The sequence below is a fragment of the Saimiri boliviensis genome, chromosome Y (assembly GCF_048565385.1).
Source record: "Saimiri boliviensis isolate mSaiBol1 chromosome Y, mSaiBol1.pri, whole genome shotgun sequence".
Taxonomy (NCBI): domain Eukaryota; kingdom Metazoa; phylum Chordata; class Mammalia; order Primates; family Cebidae; genus Saimiri; species Saimiri boliviensis.
The window spans coordinates 19,465,694-19,488,269 of record NC_133471.1 but is presented as its reverse complement, the minus strand read 5'-3'; the positions used below and the strand labels follow the sequence as shown (position 1 = coordinate 19,488,269).

Sequence of the window (22,576 nt, the reverse complement as noted above, 5' to 3'; positions counted from 1 at the left end):
TCCAAAGTCCCTGAGAAGTAGGCATGAAGTAATCCACCCAAGAAATAATACCAGTTTAAACCAGAGAAGTACCAGTGAGAATGTAAAGAAAATTTTAAAAAAAGAAAAAGAAAGAAAAAAACATAGAAAAAAGTTGTTCTGTGTCTCTCACAAATCCAACAGGATTTGCTGATGATTGAAAGCACAGTGACAGAGAATGAGAATGCATTTTTATCTGATGGCCAATGATGTTGAATATCTAATTGTGTCCTTATTGGATGTTTGTATAAATTATTTGGAAAAATATTCAAATTTTTTGCCCATTTTAATTTTGTTTTGTTCTTCCCCCCCACCCCAGAGGATTAGGAGGTTTTTGATTGTTTTGTTTTATTAGTGTAAACTGGATACATGTTCCTTGCCAAATGTGAAATTTTCTGTTCTGTCACCACCTGAGACTTTCTTGTGGGCACATTCTTATTAGTAATTTATCTGAAAATTTAATCTTCAGCCTCATTGTCCAGTGACTTTGAATATTGATTCTTTTTGAGACAGAATCCCTCTATGTTGCCCAGTCTGGAGTGCAGTGGCATGATCTTGGTTCACTGCAGCCTCCGCCTCTGGGATTCATATGATTCTCCTGCTCTAGCCCTCCGAGTAACTGGGATAAAGGCATGTGCCATCATACCCAGTGAATTTTGTATTTTTAAAAGAGACATTTTCACCATGCTGGCCAGGCTTTTCTTGAACTCCTGACCTCAAGTGATTCACCTGCCTCAGCTTGTGAAAGTGCTAGGATTAGAGATGTGGGCCACTGCACCTGACAGAATATTGACTTGTACATGTCTAAGCTGCCAGTCTATTTACTGTATCTCACAAGTCATATGGTTATCATGGCAATCCTCTGCTATTTCCATCTCTTGGAGCTGTTCCATCATTATATGGACACAATATAAGGATACAGGATCAGCCTGCTAAGATAGAGTGCCATCAAAATGTCTGTGAAGAACAGTTTATTTCAAACATTTCACCATGATTTAGGATTTGATTCTGTGATTCCTGGCTCAAGAGCCTAATTGCTAACCAAGGCAGGACTTGATCAGCCTATTGAGGGAAGGTATCACTGAGCAAAGCACAGTGCAAATTTATTCACTGACCAAAAGGCATATAACTCTTTATAACCATCAATAGAAAATGAGTAAGAAATCCCTCAGCACCTTACAATGTTTTATAAGGAGCACTAAATTTTTTAAAAATAAGACAAAGGGAGACACAGACACACACACACACACACACACACACACACACACACACACACACGAGAGAGAAAGAGAGAGAGAGAGAGAGAGAGAGAGAGAGAGTTTGTAATTTAAGTGAAGATTTTCTTCTGTATTTACAAAACTAACTTTACCAAGTAAAACTTGAAAGTGGCTTTTATTTATTCATTTATTCATTCAAGAAACATGTACAGACACCTACTATTTTAGACTTGTATAACAACTTCCAGTGAAAAGGGAGTAGTAAACAAAACAGAGAAAAATATCTCATTTTTTTTTCTTTCCAGCATTTCTGTCCAGTAAGGGGAAAAACACCAACAGACAAGTATGGAAAAATACATAGTAGAATATATCACCAGTGCTATGGAGAAATATTTAACAGAGAATGGTGCTAAATTAGAAATTATGTGCTAAAATTATGACTCTGATAAGGGAGAGACTGCCTCCTATGTGGCTCCCTGGCCTTCATTTTTCCTGACTGGGAGTCACTTTACATGGGAGAGCTCTGCCTGACATCTAGTGGTACCCTTCTGAGGTGAAGCTACTAGAGAAAGGAACAAGCAGCAGTCTTTGCTGCTCTGAAGCCCCTGTGGGTGATTCCTACACAGTGTCTTTAGTAGACTTGCAGCAAACCCCAGCAGACCTGCAGCAGAGGGACCTCACTGTTAGAAGATAAACTAAAAATCATAAAGAAATAGTTTCAACATCAACAGAAAGGATATCCACTCAGAGACATCATTCAAAGGTCAACATCTTCAAAGACCAAATATAGATAAATCCACAGAGATGGGAAGAAACCAGTGTAAAAAAGACTCAACTCTCCAAATATCATAATTCCTCTTCTCTTCCAAGGGATCACAACCCCTTACCAGCAAGGTAACAAATCTGAATGGAGAAAGAATTTGATAAATTGACAGAAGCAGGCTTCAGAAGGTGGGTAATAATAAACATTTCTGAGCTAAAGGAGCATTTTCTACCCAACCTAAGAACATTGAAAATGTTTAGATGAAATGTTACCTGGAGCAACATGGTGGATAAGAACATCAACAACTTAATGGGGCTGAAAACCACAGTATGAGAATTTAATGAAGCATGCACAAGTTTCAATAGCTAAATTAGTCAAGTGGAAGGAAGGATATCAGAGATTGAAGATCAACTCAATGAAACAAAGCAAGGAAGCAAGATTAGAAAAAACAGAGTTAAAAGAAATGAACAAAGGCTCCAAGATTTATGGGATTATGTAAAAAGACCAAATCTACACTTTATCTGTGTACCTGCAGGTGATGGAGTGAATGAAGCCAAGTTAGAAAGCACTCTTCAGGATATTATCTAGGAGAACTTTCCCAACCTAGCAAGGCAAGCCACCAGTCAAAGTCAGGAAATACAGAAAACACAACAAAGATACCCCTTAAGAAGAGTACCCCAAGGTACATAATTATCAGATTCACCAGAGTGAAATAAAGGAAAAATGGTAAGGGGAGTCAGAGAGAGGAAGTTTGGGTTTCCCACAAAGGGAAGCCCATCAGACTCACAACCTACAAATCTAAAAAACCCTACAAGCCAGTAGAGAGTGGGTTCCAGTATTTAACAACCTCAAAGGAAAGAATTTTCAACCACAAATTACATATTCAGCCAAACCAACCTTCCATAAAAAGGAGAAATAAAGTTATTTACAGAAAAGCAGTTACTGAGATATGTTGTCACCACTAGGCCTGCCCTAAAGAGCTCCTGAAGGAAGCACTAAATATGGAAAAGAAAAATCAGCACCAGTACTGCGAAACACACCAAACTCTAGACCCTTAACACTATAAAGAAACTGTATTAACTAATGGGCAAAACAACCAGTTAGCATCAAAATGGCAGGATCATATTTACACATAACAATATTAAAATGTAATGTAAATGGGCTAAATGCCACAGTCAAAAGACACAAACTGGCAAATTGGATAAAGAGTAAAGACCACTGGTGTACTGTATTGAGGAGACCCATCTGGCATGAAAAGACACGTATAGGCTCAAAATAAGGAGATGTAGGAAGATTTACGAAGCAAGTGGAGAGTGAAAAAAGGGAGGAAGGAAGGAGCTGTAATTCTAGTCTCTGACAAAAGAGATTTTAAACCAGCAAAATCAAAGGAAACAAAGAAAGGTATTACATAATAGTGGGAGACTTTAACACCCCACTGTCAATATTGGACAGATTAACAAGAAACAAAGTTAACAAGAATATCCAGTACTTGAACTCAGATCTGAACCAAGGGGACCTAACAAACATCTACAGAACTGTCCACCACAAATCAGCAGAATATACATTCTTCTCAGCACCACCTCATTTATTCTAAAATTGACCACACAATTAGAAGTAAAACACTCAACAAATGCTAAAGAATGGAAATCATAATGTGCAGTCTCTTGGACCACAGTGCAAACAAATTAGAACTCAAGATTAAGAAAGTCACCTAAAATTGTACAACTACATGGAAACTGAACAACCTTCTCTTGAATGACTACTGCAAAATAATGAAATGAAAGTAGTAATAAAGATTTTTTTGAAACCAATGAGAATGAAGACTTAACATACCATAACTTTCTGAGACACATTTAAAGTAGTGTCTAGAAGGAAATTTATAGCAGTAGATTCCTGCAAGAGAAATGAGGACAGATCTAAAATGAACACCCTGATGTCAAGATAAAAAAAACTAGCATAGCAAGGTCAAATGAATTCAAAAGCTAGCAGAAGACAAGAAATGACTAAGATCAGAGCAGAACTGAAGGAGAGAGACACAAAAAATTCTTCCAAAAAAAAAAAAATCAATGAATCCAGGAGCTGGGTTTTACAAAAATCAACAAAATAGACCGCTAGCCAGTCAACCCATCTGACAAAGGGTTGATATCCATAATTTACAAAGAATTAAAACAGATTTACAAGAAAAAAAAACATATGAAAAAATGCTCATCATCACTGGTCATTAGAGAAATGCAAATCAAAACTACATTGAGATACTATCTCACATCAGTCAGAATGGCGATCATTAAAAAATCTGGATACAACAGATGGCGGAGAAGACGTGAAGATATAGGAACACTTTTACACTGTTGATGGGAGTGTAAATTAGTTCAATCATTGTCAAAGACAGTCTGGTGATTCCTCAATGACCTAGAAATAGAAATTCCATTTGACCCAGTAATCTCATTACTGGGTATATAGCCAAAGTATTAGAAATCATTCTACTATAGGGACACATGCACACGAATGTTCATTGCCACACTGTTTACAGTAGCAAAGACCTGGAACCAGCCCAAATGTCCATTGATGATAGACTAGACAGGGAAAATATGGCACATATACACCATGGAATATTATGCAGGCATCAAAAACTATGAGTTGGTCATGGATGAACCTGGAAACAGGGTCATGGATGAACCTGGAAACCATCATTCTCAGCAAACTGACAGAAGAACAGACAATCAAACACCACATGTTCTTAATCATAGACAGGTGTTGAACAATGAGAACACATGGACACAGGGAGGGGAGCATCACACACTAGGGTCTTTGGTGGGGGAATAGGGGAGGGACAGTGGGGTGAGGAGATGGGGAAAGGTGGCATGGGCAGAAATCCTAGATATAGGTAAAGGGGAGGAAGGCAGCAAATCACACTGCCATGTGTGTACCTATGCAACAATCTTGCATGTTCTTCACATGTACCCCCAAACCTAAAATGCAATAAAAAACAAAATCTTACAAGACATTAACTTTATTTCAAAATTGTTTTCTGCACCAATAGGTATAATTGTTTTACTATCTTTTATAGAAATTAATCTGGTAGGTTACAATACGTAATTTTTGAATATTGAACCAGCCTTGTATTACTGGAATTAATATCAAATGATTGCAGTGTATTATACTTTTTATGTTTTTCTGGTTTCAGTTTAACACATTTTTGTTTAGATCTCAATGTTCATAAAGAATTCAGTCTGTAGTTTTGTGCTATCTTTACTTGAATTTGGAATCAGGGTTATGCTGGTCTCATAATTGCACGGGGAAGCGTTCACTCATCTTCTATTTTCAGGAATAAATTATGTACAGCTGCTGTTAATTCTCATACATTTGGTATAATTTACCATCTGGACCTGGTGATATTTTCAGTGTAACTGTTAATCCCAGTAAGAGAATCCCTGATACCTCCATTGGAACAGGATCCCCAATTATGGCTTTATATTGCTGCTGTTTTGTTTTAATTGATTTTATGTTTTACAAATAATCTGAAGGTAACATATAACTGATAAAAACAGTTATCTTGTGATATCAAAATAAGTAAACTAAGCAGTACCAGAACCATCTAAAAAAGTTGTGTTTTGTTGCTGGATTGCAGTATTGATAGACACATGGGATAACATCTCATGTAAATCCTGATCATCTAATTGAACCTTGATCACTTTATCTTGACCATCTTCTCACTGGGCTACATTATGTCTGAAGAGCAACATTCTGTCAATCATCAGGAACATGAAACTACAATCCGTAGAGCAAATTACCGGCAGAAGAGAGTATTACCAAATATTCAAAAGCATGCATGTTGTGTGAATGATCTTGAAGTCCCAAGGAATGAGGGAAACAGGGTTATGAGTGTATAAGCCAAGAACCAAGAAGAAAATAACAAATTGGCTTCACTTAATGTAATTTGGAGTGATAGAAAAACAAACGCATGCATTTGCGCATTTTCTACCCATTTCCGCCTTCAGCATTCCTATAAAATTAAACGTTTTCTTTTTATTTCTTCCGTTTAACTTGTTTCTTTATTTTTCTGAATAGTCAATGTGTTTATTATATTGCTGTTTATTTGTGAGTAAAAATACTTCTGCTGTCATCAAAAGAGATAGGTTTTGTTTGAGAAGCCTCCAGTGTATGAGGACAAGTTTTCTTTTTCCCCTTATTTTTATAGTTTAAATGTAATTGTAAAATAAGAAAACATGGAATCACAAACAAACATGCAATTCATAATTAGGATATGTAATTTTGTGTTTTACATATGCAAAAGACATATTTAGGAGCACAAACGCATTTTTTTTAAAGTGTCCAGGAGCAATGAATTAATTTTAGGTATGCAGGAAGCATGTTCATTTTTAAATCTCCTTTTATTCATTTAATGAACGGCTTTTTAGCTGAGATGTAAACAGACAAGCCATTATACAGGTTTTTGGATTTTAGTGAGCTTTTACACTAACATGGGAAATAAACAGAAACCGTACTAAAATTTCCATGTTTCTTACAGTAACCAATTATCTATATTCTACACCCCTTAGCAGTGAGTGAGCATGTTGTTAAGTTTATACTTGGGACAAACAGATGGAGAAACATTCCATGATCATGGTTAGGAAGAATCAATATCATGAAAATGGCCATGCTGACCAAAGTAATCTATAGATTCAATGCTATCCCCATCAAGCTACCAATGTCCTTCTTCACAAAACTGAAAAACAAACAAACAAACCACGCCCCCCAAAAAAAACCCCACTTTAAACTTCATATGGACTCATAAGAGACCACTCATAGCCAAGACAGTCCTAAGCAAAAAGAATAAATCTGAAGGCATCACACTGCCAGAATTCAAACTATACTACAAGGCTACAGTAATCAAAACAGCTTGGTACTGATACCGAAACAGAGACACAGACCAATGGAACAGAACACAGACCCCAGAAGAAACACCACACAGCTACAACCGTCTGATTTTTGACAAACCCAACAAAAACAAGCAATGGGGAAGGAATTCCATGTTTAATAAATGGTATTCAGGAAACCAGCTAGCAATGTGCAGAAAGCAGAAACTGGACTTCTACCTATCACCTTACACTAAAATTAACTCGATGGATCAAATATTTAGAATAAAACCTAACACCATAAAAAACACTAGAAGAAAACATAGGCAAAACAATGTAGGACATAGGCATAGGCAAGGACTTCATGACTAAAACACCAAAACAAAGACAATAAAAGCCAGGATAGACAAACAGGATCTAATTAAATTCCAGAGAATCTGTGCAGCAAAACAAACCATCATTAGAGTGAATCAACAACCAACAGAATGGGAAAAATTATTTGCATTCTACGCATCTGACAAAGGGCTAATATCCAGAATCTACAAATAACTAAAACAGACATACAAGAAAAAAACAACCCCATTCAAAAGTGGATGAAAGATATAAACAGACACTTTTCAAAAAAGGACATATGCGAGACCAACAAACATATGAACAAATACTCATCATCACTGGTCATTAGAGAAATGCAAATCAAAACTACATTGAGATACTATCTCATGCCAGTTAGAATGATGATCATTAAAAAATCATGAGACAACAGATGCTGGAGAGGACATGGAGAAATAGGAACACTCTTGCACAATTGGTGGGAGTGTAAATTAGTTCAACCATTGTGGAAGACAGTGTGGTAATTTCTCAAGGATATAGAAATAGAAATTCCATTTGTCTTAGTGATCCCATTACTGGGTATATACCCAAAGGACTATAAATCATTCTACTATAAAGACACATGCACTCGTATGTTCATTGCAGCCCTGTGTACAATAACAAAGACCTGGAACCAACAAAAATGCCCATCAATGATAGACTGGACTAAGAAAATGTGGTACATATACACTATGGAATACTACAGAGCCATAAGAAACGATGAGTTTGTGTCCTTTGCAGGGACTTGGATGAATCTGGAAACCATCATTCTCAGGAAACTGACTCAATAACAGAAAGCAAGCACCATATGTTTCACTCATAGGTGGGTGTTGAACAATGAGAAAATATGGACTCAGGTAGAGGAGCATCACACACAGGGGACAGTTGGCAGTGGGGGTAGGGGAGAGATAATGGGATGTGGGGAGGGAGGGGAGGGTAGAGAGGGATAACATGGGGAGAAATGCCAGATATAGTATGTACCTAAAGTAAAATTTATAAATAAATAAATACATACATAAAATTCATAAATGGATGAGAAAAAACACAAAACAAATATTTAGAAGTTTCAACTATAAGAATATAAAATCAATGTATTTTATCTTGAATTTTTTCTTATTTCTTTACAGAATTTTGCTTTGCTAAAATGTTTAATCAGTAGCTGATCTATTTTCCCAAGAGCTCTGGCTAAAACTAATAGGTGTACATTTCAGAAGCACATTTCATTCTGCAGAGAAAAATTTTCTATTAAAATTTGTCTTTAATAGTGATTTACATGTCAGCAATTTGCTGTAAATAATGCACATGTTTTTATGAATCAAGATAACTAATTTAAATTATGTGAATTCTCTCTAAGAATGTTGACTGAAACTCAAGTATTTTCATTCATTCCACATTCAATATAGACTTTTATTTTTATTCTATTTTATTTTTATTCCATTTGACTTGGATTATTCAGTTTACTTAATAACTTTTGTATGTGTAAATATGCCTGACCATTATACCAGATAGCATGTTGATGAGGATTGGCTGTGTTCCTACCTAAATCTTATTGTCAATTGTAATTCTCATAATCCTAACATGCCATGAGAGGGACACAGTGGTAGGTAATTGAGTCTTGGGGGAAGTTACATTCATGCTGTTCTCTTGAGATCTCATAGATGTATGAGGGATGTTTCCCCCTTTTGCTTAGTACTTCTTGCTACTGCCATGTGAAAAAGGACACATTTACTTCTCCTTCTACCGTGATTTTAAGTTTCCTGAGGACTTCCTAGCCATGCTAAGCTGTGAGGCAACTAAGTCATTTTATTTTATAAATTACCCAGTCTTGGTATGCCTTTATTAGCAGCATGAGAACAGACTGCTAAAGTAAATTTTTACTGAGAGTGGGGCACTGCTCCAAAGGTATTTGAAAATGTGGAAGTAACTTTGGAACTGAGTAAAAGGCAGAGGTTGAAATAGTTTAGAAGACTCAGAAAGAAAGGTGAAAGGAAATTTCAGAAAGGAGGCCTGAAACTTCCTAGAGACTTCTTTAATTGTTTTGGCCAAAATGCTGATAGTTATGTGGACAATGAAGTCCAAGATAAGGTGGTCTCAGATGGAGATGAGGAATTTTTTGGGAACTGTAATAAAGATGACACTTGTTATATATTAGCAAAGGATTGTGTCCCTGCCCTAGAGATCTGTGAAACTTTGAACCTGATAGAGATGATTTAGTGTATCTGGTGGAAGGATAATTTGGTGTTGGAGCCCCCAGTCTCTCTCCACTGGGGTACGGCCTAGTGGAGCTGAGAGACCCCTTAATCTTAGATCATTAGCAGCTTGCACCATTCACCTGGAAAAGCCATAGACAGTCAACACTAACCCATGAAAACATTTGGTGGTTGGCATGGTACACAGCAAAGTCATGGAGGTGGAGCTCTCCAAGGCTATCGGAGAGGTACACTTTTGCATCAGTGTACCTTGGATGTGAGACATGGAGTCAAGAAGATCATTTTATGGCTTTACAATTTGGCTGCCCCACAGGATTTCAGACTGGCATGGTGCCTGTAGCCTCTTCCATTTTGTTAGTTTCTCACATTTGGAACAGATGTCTTTACCAAGTGCTTGTACTCCCATTGTATTTGGATTAACTAACTTGCTTTTGATTTTACAGGCTCATAGGCAGAAAGTACTTGTCTTGCCTTAGGTGAGACTTTGACCTTCAACTTTTGAGTTAATGCTGAACGAGTTAAGACTTTGAAGGGCTGTGGAATGATACGATTTGTGGTTTGAAGTGTGAGGACACGAAATTTGGGAGGGGGAAGCAAGCTTAATCATATGATATGGCTGTGTCCCCATCCGAATCTCATCTTGAATTGTAGTTCCCATAATATAAACATGTTGTGGGAGGGACCCAGTGGGATGTAATTTGATCATGGGAATAGTTACCTTCATGTTGTTCTAATTTTTGTGAATAAGTTCTCATAAGATCTGATGGTTTCATAGGCGCCTTTTCTCCCCTTTACTCTGCACTTCTCCATGTTGCTGCCGTGTGAATAAGGGCATGTTTGCTTCCCCTTTTGCTATAATTGCAAGTTTCTTAAAGCCTCCTGAGCCTTGCAGTACTGTGGGTTAATTAAAAGTCTCTCCTCTATAAATTACCCAGTTGCAGGTATGTTTTTATTAGCAGCATAGGAAAGAACTGACACCCATGACACACATAAATCTTTCTGGTGTGAAAAACCAAGTTCTAGAAGGGTTTCTTACTCAGAAATAAGGGGATTCATTAGGAAGTAATCTTCTAGATAAACTCATAGCAAGCTGTGGCAGAAGATTTCTGTAGATCAAACATTCTTGTATGTGTTTGTAAATATTATCTTAGTGAACACTCAACATCTAATAAATTTCCCATGTGTTCCAGTTATCAAACATTAGTTTCTAGGGAGAATTCATCTGTCAGGTGCACCACATAAACTTGAAGAATATCTGTGAATGGACATGGATATCTTTGCTTAGTAACTACCAAACCTTCTCCAAAGTGGAGTTGATATTTATTAGAATTGAAATGTCCACCTCATTTAAAGAGAATAAAGTATTAGCAGGAAAGAACAACATAAAACAAAATTTTACATTGTTTTGTTAGCCAAAGGCAGATAAGTGTCTTAGAAATGTTTGGTTACATAGAAGAGAATAAAATTAAAACACACAAAACAAAGATATCATCCTGTTAATATGACATACTCTACGAGACAGACTAATTGATCTGAGAAAATAAAAGTTGATTTAGGGGTATGAAAATGCAGTTAGATAGAAGGCATAATTTTTAGAATTAAAGAATGGAGTAGTGAAGTGTATATTTCAACATATCTGAAAGATAAGAATTGGAATGTTCGTAACCCCCCCCCCCAAATATAATTATTTGAGATGATGAATATTGCAATTACCCTAACTGGATTATCACACATTGTTTACAGGTTTACAGGTGTGAACATATCATATATACCTCTAAAATATGTTCAAATGTGTTATGTTGATAATATAAAATTAAATAAATGGTAAAAGACAGCATTTCCAAATGAGTAGATTTCTGTTAATAAGTTTTCAATATAAATATTCCAATGAATTGCTATAAGATTTAAAGAACCAGCACGGAAGTAAAAACCTTCTTCTCATCCATAACTATAGTAATATTCTTGCTTTTTTTTTTTGACTTAAATATTTTAATTATATTTCATATCAATACTTCCTAATAAGAAAATGTCTATTGTATAGCTGACTGACTAAATAAGCAGCATTTTTATGATGGCTTTTTCTTGAGTGGTATATGGTAAAACTATTCATCAAACTTTAGGAAAAAGTTTCTATTTAAGTTTTCATTTATTTATTGATGTGGAATCTTGTACTGTCATCCAGGCTATATTGAAGTGATGTGATCTTGGCTCACTGCAATCTCCCCCTCCAGGATTCAAATAATTCTCCTTGGTACTACATGCCTGAGCAACCATGCCAAGCTAAGTTTTTTGTATTTTTGGTAGAGACAATTTTACCATTTTGGCCAGGATGGTTTCTATCTCCTGACCTCATGAATCACCTGCCTCAGCCTCCCAAAGTGCTGAGATTACAGGAATGAGCTACCTCACTCATCCCTTTTTGCATTTTTCTTTAAGATTATGAAGTATAGTTCAAGCCAAATGGGAAAATTTAAGACCTAAAATGTTTTATAATAATACTGTAAGTAATTACAAAAATAGTAATAGTGGCTTTTACTCTGTCTTCCAGTTCTGTTCAGAATGTTTATATGCAATGTCCAATTCAATTCACAACACCAACATAAGAGGAAGATGCTATTTTCCCCCCATTGTCAAACAGTAAAGCAAAGGTTAGATCATTCTTATTCATAACCTGTCAGTGATGTTTTGGGATATCAGTTGAATCCTATTGATTTTCTTCTGGAGGTACCTGCCATTGGGATTTGTTGCCTTAGTGTTTGACACTGATCAAGACTTATTAAATGAAAAATTATTAAATGTTAGGGATTCTGTCCCACTTTTCTTTTTCTTTTTCTTTTTTTTTAATTGCATTTTAGGTTTGGGGGTACATATGAATAATATGCAAGATTGTTGCATAGGTACACACATGGCAGTGTGATTTGCTGCCTTCCTCCCCTTCACTTATATCTGGCATTTCTCCCCATGTTATCTCTCCCCACCTCCCCACCGCCCTGTCCCTCCCCTATTTTGCCCCAACAGACCCCCCCCCGTGTCCATGTGTTCTCATTGTTCAAAACTCGCCTATGAGTGAGAACATGCTTGATTTTCTGCTCTTGTGTCAGTTTGCTGAGAATGGTGGTTTCCAGGTTCATCCATGCCACTACAAAGGACACAAACTCACCGTTTTTGAGGGCTGCATGATATTCCATGGTGTCTCTGTACCAAATTTTCCCTATCCAATCTATTATCGATGGGCATTTGGGTTGGTTCCAGGTCTTTGCTATTGTAGTCAGTGCTGCAATGAACATTTGTGTGCATGTGTCCTTATCGTAGAATGATTTATAATCCTTTGGATATATACCCATTAATGGGGTTCCTAGGTCAAATGGAATTTCTATTTCTAGGTGCCTGAGGAATCAGAACACTGTCTTCCACAATGGTTGAACTAATTTACACTCCCACTCACAGTGTAAAAGTGATCCTATTTCTCCATATCCTCTTGAGCATCTGTTGTCTCCAGAGTTTTTAATGATCGCCATTTGAACTGATATGAGATGGTATTTCAATGTAGTTTTGATATGCATTTCTCTAAAGACCAGTGATGATGACCAGTTTTTCATATGTTTGTTGGCTTTCTGTTTGTCTTCTTTAGTAAAGTGTCTGTTCATATCCTTTATCCACTTTTGAATGGGCTTATTTATTTTTATTTTTTTTTATTTTTATTTTTTCTATTAGATATGTTTTAGTTCTTTGTAAATTCTGGATGTCAGCCTCTTGTCAAATGGGTAGACTGCAAAATTTTTTTTCCCATTTTATTGGTTGCCAATTCACCCTAATGACTCTTTCTTTTGCCATGCAGAAGATGTGGAGTTTAATTAGGTCCCATTTGTTTATTTTGGCTTTTGTTGACAATGCTTTTGGTGTTTTGATCATGAAGTCCTTGCCTAAGCTTATGTCCTGAATGGCTTTGCCTAAATTTTCTTCTAGGGCTTTTATGGTGTTAGGTCTGGTGTTTAAGTCTTTAATCTATCTGGAGTTAATTTTAGTGTATGGTGTCAGAAAGGGGTCTAGTTTCTGGTTTCTGCACATGGCTAGCCAATTTTCCCAACACCATTTGTTGAACAGGGAATCCTTTCCCCATTGCTTGTTTTTGTCAAGTTTGTCAAAGATCAGATGGTTGTAGATATGCTGTGTTGCCTCCAAGACCTCTGTTGTGTTCCATTGGTCTGTATCTCTGTTTTGGTACCGGTACCATGCTCTTTTGATTACTGGAGCCTTGTGGTATAGTTTGAAGTCTGGTAGTGTGATGCCTCCTGCTTTGTTCTTTTTGCTTGGAATTGACTTGGCTATGCAGGCTTTCTTTTGGTTCCATATGAAGTTTTTTTTTTTTTTTTAATTGCATTTTAGGTTTTGGGGTACATGTGGAGAACATGCAAGATTGTCGCATAGGTATACACATGGCAGTGTGGTTTTCTGCCTTCGGTCCCCTCGCCTGTATCTGTCATTTCTCCCCATGCTATCTCTTCCCACCTCCCCACCCCCTGTCCCTCCCACATTTCCCCCCAACGCACCCCAGTGTGTAGTGCTCCCCTCCCTGTGTACATGTGTTCTCATTGTTCAACACTTGCCTATGAGTGAGAATATGCAGTGTTTGATTTTCTGCTCTTGTGTCACTTGGCTGAGAATGATGGTTTTCAGGTTCATCCATGTACCTACAAAGGACAGGAGCTCATCGTTTTTGATGGCTGCGTAATATTCCCTGGTGTATATGTACGACATTATCCCTCTCCAGTCTATCGTCATTGGGCATTTGGGTTGGTTCCAGGTCTTTGCTATTGTAAACGTGCTGTAATGAACATTTCTGTGCACGTATCCTTATAGTAGAATGATTTATAATCCTTTGGATATATACCCAGTACTGAGATTGCTGGGTCAAAAGGGATTTCTATTTTTTGGTCACTGAGGAATCGCCACACTGTCTTCCACAATGTTTGAATTAATTTACATTCCCACCAACAGTGTAAAAGTGTTCCTATGTCTCCACATCCTCTCCAGCATCTGTTGTCTCTGGATTTTTTTTTTTTTTTTTTTTTTTTTTTTTACTGTGTGATTCCATTTATGTGAAACGTCCAGAAAAAGACAGATCCATAGAGACAGAAAGACTCATGGTTGCCAGGGGGCTGGGAGGAGTAGTGAAGTGGGGAGTGACTGCCTAAATGTATAGGTTTTCCTTTCGGGGTGATGCAAATGTTTTGGACCTAGGTAGAGTGGGTGGTTGTACCACGTTGTGAATGTACTAAGTGACACTGAATTATTAATTTAAAAATGGTTAATGGTTAATGGCACATTATTTTTTCTCTCAGTATAATGACATGATGGAGAAGAATCTTTCATGATTAAGGAAGATGTTTACCACATATTTAGTGGGGAAAAGTGTAAAAGCAGGGAAATAAAAGTGGACATATGAACTGATTATTGTACTTGCTAAAAATAATTTTATAAACACTGTATATAAAAATATAAACACATATGAATATATACTTTATAACATATAAATAATATATAAACAGACAGAAAGGCTTTACACCAAAAAATCCCTAGTGGTTATTGTTGGGTAGGGGGTTATGTGGTAGGATTATGGTTGATTTAATTCTTTTATTTCTTTTTTTTTTAATTGCATTTTAGGTTTTGGGGTACATGTGATGAACATGCAAGATTGTTGCATAGGTACACACATGGCAGTGTGGTTTGCTGCCTTCCATCCCCTCACCTGTATCTGTCATTTCTCCCCATGCTATCCCTTCCCACCTCCCCACCCCCTCACCCCTCCCCCATTTCCCCCCAACGGACCCCAGTGTGTAGTGCTCCCCTCCCTGTGTCCATGTGTTCTCATTGTTCAACACCCGCCTATGAGTGAGAATATATGGTGTTTGATTTTCTGCTCTTGTGTCAGTTTGCTGAGAATGATGGTTTCCAGGTTCATCAATGTCCCTACAAAGGACGTGAACTCATCGTTTTTGATGGCTCCATAATATTCCATGGTGTATATGTACCACATTTTCCCTATCCAGTCTATCATCGTTGGGCATTTGGGTTGGTTCCAGGTCTTTGCTATTGTAAACAGTGCTGCAATGAACATTCGTGTGCACGTGTCCTTGTAGTAGAATGATTTATAATCCTTTGGATATATACCCAGTCATGGGATTGCTGGGTCAATGGGATTTCTATTTTTAGGTCCTTGAGGAATCGCCACACTGTCTTCCACAATGGTTGAATTAATTTACATTCCCACCAACAGTGTAAAAGTGTTCCTATTTCTCCACATCCTCTCCAGCATCTGTTGTTTCCCGATTTTTTAATGATCGCCATTCTAACTGGTGTGAGATGGTATCTCAATGTGTTTTTGATTTGCATTTCTCTGATGACCAGTGATGATGAGCATTTTTTCATATGTTTGTTGTCCTCCTGTATGTCTTCTTTTGTAAAGTATCTGTTCATATGCTTCGCCCATTTTTGAATGGGCTTGCTTGTTTTTTTCTTGTAGATCTGATTTAGTTCTTTGTAAATTCTGGATATCAGCCCCTTGTCAGATGGGTAGGCTGCAAAAACTTTTTCCCATTCTGTTGGTTGCCGATTCACTCTACTGACAGTTTCTTTTGCCGTGCAGAAGCTGTGGAGTTTGATTAGGTCCCATTTGTCTATTTTGGCTTTTGTTGCCATTGCTTTTGGCATTTTGGTCATGAAGTCCTTGCCTACACCTATGTCCTGAATGGTTTTGCCTAGATTTTCTTCTAAGGTTTTTATGGTGTTAGGTCTGATGTTTAAGTCTTTAATCCATCTGGAGTTAATTTTGGTGTAATGTGTCAGGAAGGGGTCCTGTTTCTGCTTTCTGCACATGGCTAGCCAGTTTTCCCAACACCATTTATTAAACAGGGAGTCCTTTCCCCATTGCTCGTTTTTGTCAGGTTTGTTGAAGATCAGATGGTTGTGGGTATGTTGTATTTCCTCTGAGGCCTCTGTTCTGTTCCATTGGTCTATATCTCTGTGTTGGTACCAGTACCATGCTGTTTTGATTACTGTAGCCTTGTAGTATAGTTTGAAGTCCGGTAGTGTGATGCCTCCAGCTTTGTTCTTTTTGCTTAGAATTGACTTGGCTATGCGGGCTCTCTTTTGGTTCCATCTGAAGTTTAAGGTGTTTTTTTCCAGTTCTGTGAAGAAGATCATTTGTAGCTTTATGGGAATAGCATTGAATTTGTAAATTACTTTGGCCAGTATGGCCATTTTCACAATGTTGATTCTTCCTAACTATGAACATGGAATGATTCTCCATTTGTTTGTGTGTTCTCTTATTTCGTTGAGCAGTGGCTTATAGTTCTCCTTCAAGAGGTCCTTTACATTCCTTGTTAGTTGTATTCCTAGGTATTTTATTCTCTTTGTAGCAATTGTGAATGACAGTTCGTTCATGATTTGGCTCTCTTTAATTCTGTTACTGGTGTATAGGAATGCTTGTGATTTTTGCATGTTGATTTTGTACCCTGAAATTTTGCTGAGTTATTTATCCGTTTCAGGAAATTTTGGGCTGAGACGATGGGGTTTTCTAGATATACAATCATGTCATATGCAAATAGGGACAATTTGATTTCCTCCTTTCCAATTTGAATACCCTTTATTTCTTTTTCTTGCCTGATTGCTCTGGCTAGAACTTCCAGTACCATATTGAATAGGAGTGGTGAGAGAGGGCATCCTTGTCTAGTGCCAGATTTCAAAGGGAATGCTTCCAGTTTTTGCCCATTCAGTATGATATTGGCTGTTGATTTTTTGTAAATAGCTTTTATTGTTTTGAGATACTTTCCATCAATACTTAGTTTATTGAGGCTTTTTAGCGTAAAGGCTGTTGAATTTTGTCAAATGCCTACTCTGCATCAATTGAGATAGTCCTGTGGTTTTTGTCTTTTGTATTGTTTATATGGTGAATTATGTTTATGGACTTGCATATGTTTACCAGTCTTGCATCCCCGCGATGAATTCTACTTGATCATGTTGGATGAGATTTTTGATATGCTGTTGCAGTGGGTTTGCCAGTATTTTATTGAAGATTTTTGCATCTATGTTCATCATGGATATTGGCCTGAAATTTTCTTTTCTTGTTGAGTCTCTGCCGGCTTTTGGTGTCAGTATGATGTTTGTCTCATAAAATGATTTGAGAAGGATTCCTTCTTTTTCGATTATCTGGAATAGTTTCAGAAGGAATGGTATCAGCTCCTCTTTGTGTGTCTGGTATAATTCGGCTGTGAACCCATCTGGACTTTGGCTTCTTTTGGGTGGTAGGCTCTTTATTGCTGCCTCGACTTCAGATCTTGTTATTGGTCTATTCAGGGTTTTGGTTTCTTCCAGGTGTAGGCTTTGGAGGATGCAGATGTCCAGGAATTTATCCATTTCTTCCAGGTTTACTAGTTTATGTGCATACAGTTATTTGTAATAATCTCTGATTATAGTTTGGATTTCTGTGGAATCTGTGGTGATATCCCCTTTATCATTTTTATTGCATCAATTTGGTTATTCTCTCTTTTATTTTTTATTAATCTGGCTAGTGATCTATTTTGTTGATCTTTTCAAAAAACCAGCTCCATGATTTATTGATTTTTTGAAGAGTTTTTTGTTTCTCTATTTCCTTCAGTTCTGCTCTGATCTTAATTATTTCCTGTCTTCTGGGAGGTTTTGAGTTTTATTTGATCTTGCTCCTCTAGCTCTTTCAGTTTTGATGATAGTGTGTCAATTTTAGATCTCTCCCTTCTTCTCATTTGGGCACTCATTGCTATGTATTTTCCTCTAGAAACTGCTTTAAATGTGTTCCAGAGATTCTGCTATGTTGTGTCTTCATTCTCATTGGTTTCAAAGAACATCTTTTATTTCTGCCTTAATTTCATTGTTTATCCAGTCAGCATTCAAGAGCAAGTTGTTCAGTTTCCATGAAGCTGTGCGGTTCTGACTTAGTTTCTGCATTCTGAGTTCTAACTCAATTGCACTGTGGTCTGAGAGACTGTTATGATTTCTGTTCTTTTGTATTTGCTGAGTAGTGATTTATTGCCAATTATGTGGTCAATTTTAGAGTAGGTCTGATGTGGTGCTGAGAAGAATATATATTCTGTGGATTTGGGGTAGAGAGTTCTGTAAATGTCTATGAGGTTTGCTTGTTCCTGGTCTGAGTTTAGGTCCTGTATATCCTTGTTGATTTTCTGTCTGGTTGATCTGTCTAATACTGACAATGGGGTGCTAAAGTCTCCCACTATTATTGTGTGGGAGTCTAAGTCTCTTTGTAAGTCTTTAATACTTTCCTTTTTATCTGGGTGCTCCTGTATTGGGTGCGTATATATTTAGGATCATTAGCTCTTCTTGTTGCAGTGATCCTCTTACCATTATGTAATGTCCTTGTCTCTTTTGATATTTGTTGCTTTAAAATTTATTTTATCAGAGATGAGAATTGCAACTTCTGCTTTTTTTGACCTCCATTTGCTTGGTAGATTTTCCTCCCTTTATTTTGAGCCTTTGTGTATCCTTGCATGTAACATGGATTCCCTGGATACAGCACATTGATGGGTTTTGGCTTTTTATCCAATTTGCCAGTCTGTGTCTTTTGATTGGGGCATTCCTTTTTGTGCTTTTTTCTCTGTTCTTGCCTTCTCTTTTTATTTGATTGAGTTGATCTTCGACATCTGATATCATTTTTTTCTGCTTGGTCCATTCAGCTGTTGAAGCTTGTGCATGCTTCACGAAGTTCTTGTGTTGTGCTCTTCAGCTCCATCAATTATCTTATATTTCTCTCTATGCTGTTCATTCTCATTAGCATTTCGTCCCATTTTTTTTTCAAAGTTCCTAGTTTCTTTGCGTTGTTTTAAAACATGTTCTTTTAGCTCACGGTAGTTTCTTACTACCCACCTTCTGAAGTCTGATTCTGTCATTTCCTCACTCTTCTTTTCCATCCTGTCTGGTTCCCTTGCTGGTGAGTAGTTGTGATCCCTTTTAGGAGGAGAGGTGTTCTGGTTTCGGGAGTTTTCATCCTTTTTGCACTGGGTTCTTCCCATTTTTGGGGGGTTTATCCACCTGTTGTCTTTGTAATTACTGTCTTTCAGATTGGATCTCTGAGTGAGTTTCTAGTTCATGGATACTGAAGTTTCTTCTCCTCCTCCTCCGCCTCCTCCTCCTCCTCCTTTCTTCTTCTTCTTCCTTCTTCCTTCTTCCTTCCTTCTTCTTCTTCTTCTTCTTTTTCTTCTTCTTCTTCCTCTTCCTCTTCCTCCTCTTCTTCTTTCTTCTTCTTCTTCTTCTTCTTCTTTCTTCTTCTTCTTTCTTCTTCTTCTTCTTCTTCCTCTTCCTCTTCCTCCTCTTCTTCTTTCTTCTTCTTCTTCTTCTTCTTCTTCTTCTTCTTCTTCTTCTTCTTCTTCTTCTTCTTCTTCTTCTTTCTTCTTCTTCTTCTTCTTCTTCTACTTCTTCTTCTTCTTCTTCTTCTTCTTCTTCCTCTTCCTCTTCCTCCTCCTCCTCTTCTTCTTCTCCTTCTTCTTCTTCTTCTTCTTCTTCTTCTTCTTCTTCTTCTTCTTCTTCTTCTTCTTCTTCTTCTTCTTCTTCTTCTTCTTTCTCTTCTCCTTCTCCTCCTCCTCCTCCTTCCTCCTTCTTCCTTCTTCTTCCTCTTCCTCTTCCTCTTCCTCTTCTTCTTCTTTCTTCTTTCTTCTTTCTTCTTTCTTCTTTCTTCTTCTTCTTCTTCTTCTTCTTCTTCTTCTTCTTCTTCTTCTTCTTCTTCTTCTTCTTCTTCTTCTTCTTCTTCTTCTTCTTCTTCCTTCTTCTCCTTCTCCTTCCCCTTCCCCTTCCCCTTCCCCTTGCCCTTCCTCTTCTTCTTCTTCTTCTTCTTTCTTCTTCTTCTTCTTCTTCTTCTTCTTCTTCTTCTTCTTCTTCTTCTTCTTCTTCTTCTCCTTCTTCTTCTTCTCCTTCCTCCTCCTCCTCCTCCTCCTCCTCCTCCTCCTCCTCCTCCTCCTCGTCCTCCTCCTCCTCCTCCTCCTCCTCCTCGTCCTCCTCCTCCTCCTCCTCCTCCTCCTCCTCCTCCTCCTCCTCCTCCTCCTCCTCCTCCTCCTCCTCCTCCTCCTTCTTTCTTCTTCTCTTCCCTTCTACCAGTCTGGCCCCTCTGCTGTAGGACTGCTGAGATCCTCTCCAGGCCTTGCTTGCCTGGGGATCACCTGCAGCAGCTGCAGAACAGTAAGGGTTGCTGCCAGTTTCCTTTTCTGCTATCTTTGTCCCACAAAGATGTTCACCAACTCTCAGTCCATTCTCTCCTTTATGAGGTGAGTCTTTGTATCTATGGGGGTCAGGGAGCTACTTGAGAAGATAGTCTATCTTTTATTGGGGCTTGAGTCCTGAGCTGTGAGCTCCGTTGTTTCTTCAGAGCTACTGGGCAGGTACATTTAGGTCTGCTGCAGCTGAACTCATAAAGCACTTTTTGTTCCCAGGTGCTCTGTTCTGAGGAGTTGGGGCTTTATGAGTTTCCATTGTGCTACTGCCTTTTTTTGATTTTCCTTTCAGGTCTGCCTTGCCCAGCTAGCAGCATGTCTAGCCACTGTCTGCCCTCAGAGGCTTTACTGAGCTGCTGTGGGCTTCGCCCAGTTGCTCTGTGCTCTTCCCTGCAGTCCTGTTTATATGGGCATAGTTAGAACTGTCTAGGGAATGGTGGCCTGCCTCTGTTATGGTGTACTCTCTCTGTTGTGGTAGGTTGCTTTGGCGATGGCGGCCTGCCTCCATAGTGGTGGAGAGTCTCAGTAATGGCAGATGCCCCTCCCCCACCAAGCCAGACCGTCCTGGTTTCAGCTATGCTTGGTGTGAAGGGCTCAACCCAGAGGGTTTTCAATGACTGCTTTTGTTTTCATTGTTGTTGCGAGTGGGGGAGTGGGACCAACTGAGCCTGATCACCTGGCTCCCTAACTCAGAGTCTTTTATTTTTTAAGTTGAACGACCCCACCTTCCTGTCGCTTGTTGAAAACACGCTGCGATATCCCGTGCTGTGACTCACTGAGTCGGCTCATACAGCTGTGCTGGCTCCTGGTGGATTTTTTGCCTAGGAATCTCCTGGCCTGGCTTGCTATTTCAGATGAATGGGCAACTCTGCCATCTCAGGGCTCTGATCACCAGCTAAGAGGGCTCCCGGACCAGTGGCTATTGTATGGAGAACCGCCGCAACAGGGTGTGGTCAAAGCAGCTGCAAGGGCCAAATCAGCCCCGTGGGGACCAAAATAGGTGCACCAGTCGGGAGACTGCGGTGCTGGCGACCCCTCTGCCTGGGCATCTCCTGGTCTGTGGGCAATAAAAATTTGTCTGGAAATGCGGCGTCCACTCACCCTCTGCACTTTCACTGGGAGCTGAAGTCCTGAGCTGTTCTTAGGCGGCCGTCTTCCCAGCATTCCCATATGAGTTAAGGTTTTTTTTTTTTTTTTTTTTTTTTTTTTTTTTCCAGTTCTGTGAAGGTGGTCATTGGTACCTTGATGAGAATAGCTTTGAATCTGTAAATTACTTTGGACAGTATGGCCATTTTCACAATATCGATTCTTCCTAACCATGAACATGGAATGTTTCTCCATCTGTTTGTGTCCTCTCTTATTTCAATGAGCAGTGGTTTGTAGTTCTTGAAGAAGTCCTTTATGTTTCTTGTTAGATATATTCCTAGGTATTTTATTCTCTTTGTAGCAATTGTGAATGGCAGTTCATTCTTGATTTAGCTCTCTTTAAGTCTGTTATTGGTGTATAGGAATGCTTGTGATTTTTGTACATCGATTTTTTTATCCTGAGGTTTTTCTGAAGTAGTTTATCAGTATCAGGAGATTTTGGGCTGAGACTATGGGTTTTCAGATACACAATCATGTCATCTACAAATAAAGACAATATGATTTTCTCCTTTCCTATTTCAATACCCTTTATTTATTTCTCTTGCCCAATTGCTCTGGCTAGAACTTCCAGTACTATATTGAACAGGAGTGGTGAGAGACGGCATCCTTGTCTAGTGCCAAATTTCAAAGAGAATGCTTCCAGTTTTTTCCCGTTCTGTATGATATTGGCTGTTGATTTGTCATAAGTAGCTTTTATTATTTTGAGATACGTTCCATCAATACCTAGTTTCTTGAAGGTTTTTAG

At 38.2% G+C, this 22,576-nt stretch overlaps 1 protein-coding gene across 3 annotated transcripts in view; it reads left to right on the top strand.

Annotated features, from left to right (window-relative positions):
• Positions 1-22,576, top strand: part of LOC141582918 (neuroligin-4, X-linked-like) — a 222,465-nt gene that overhangs the window by 110,721 nt on the left and 89,168 nt on the right. The gene's annotated exons all lie outside the window — the stretch shown is intronic.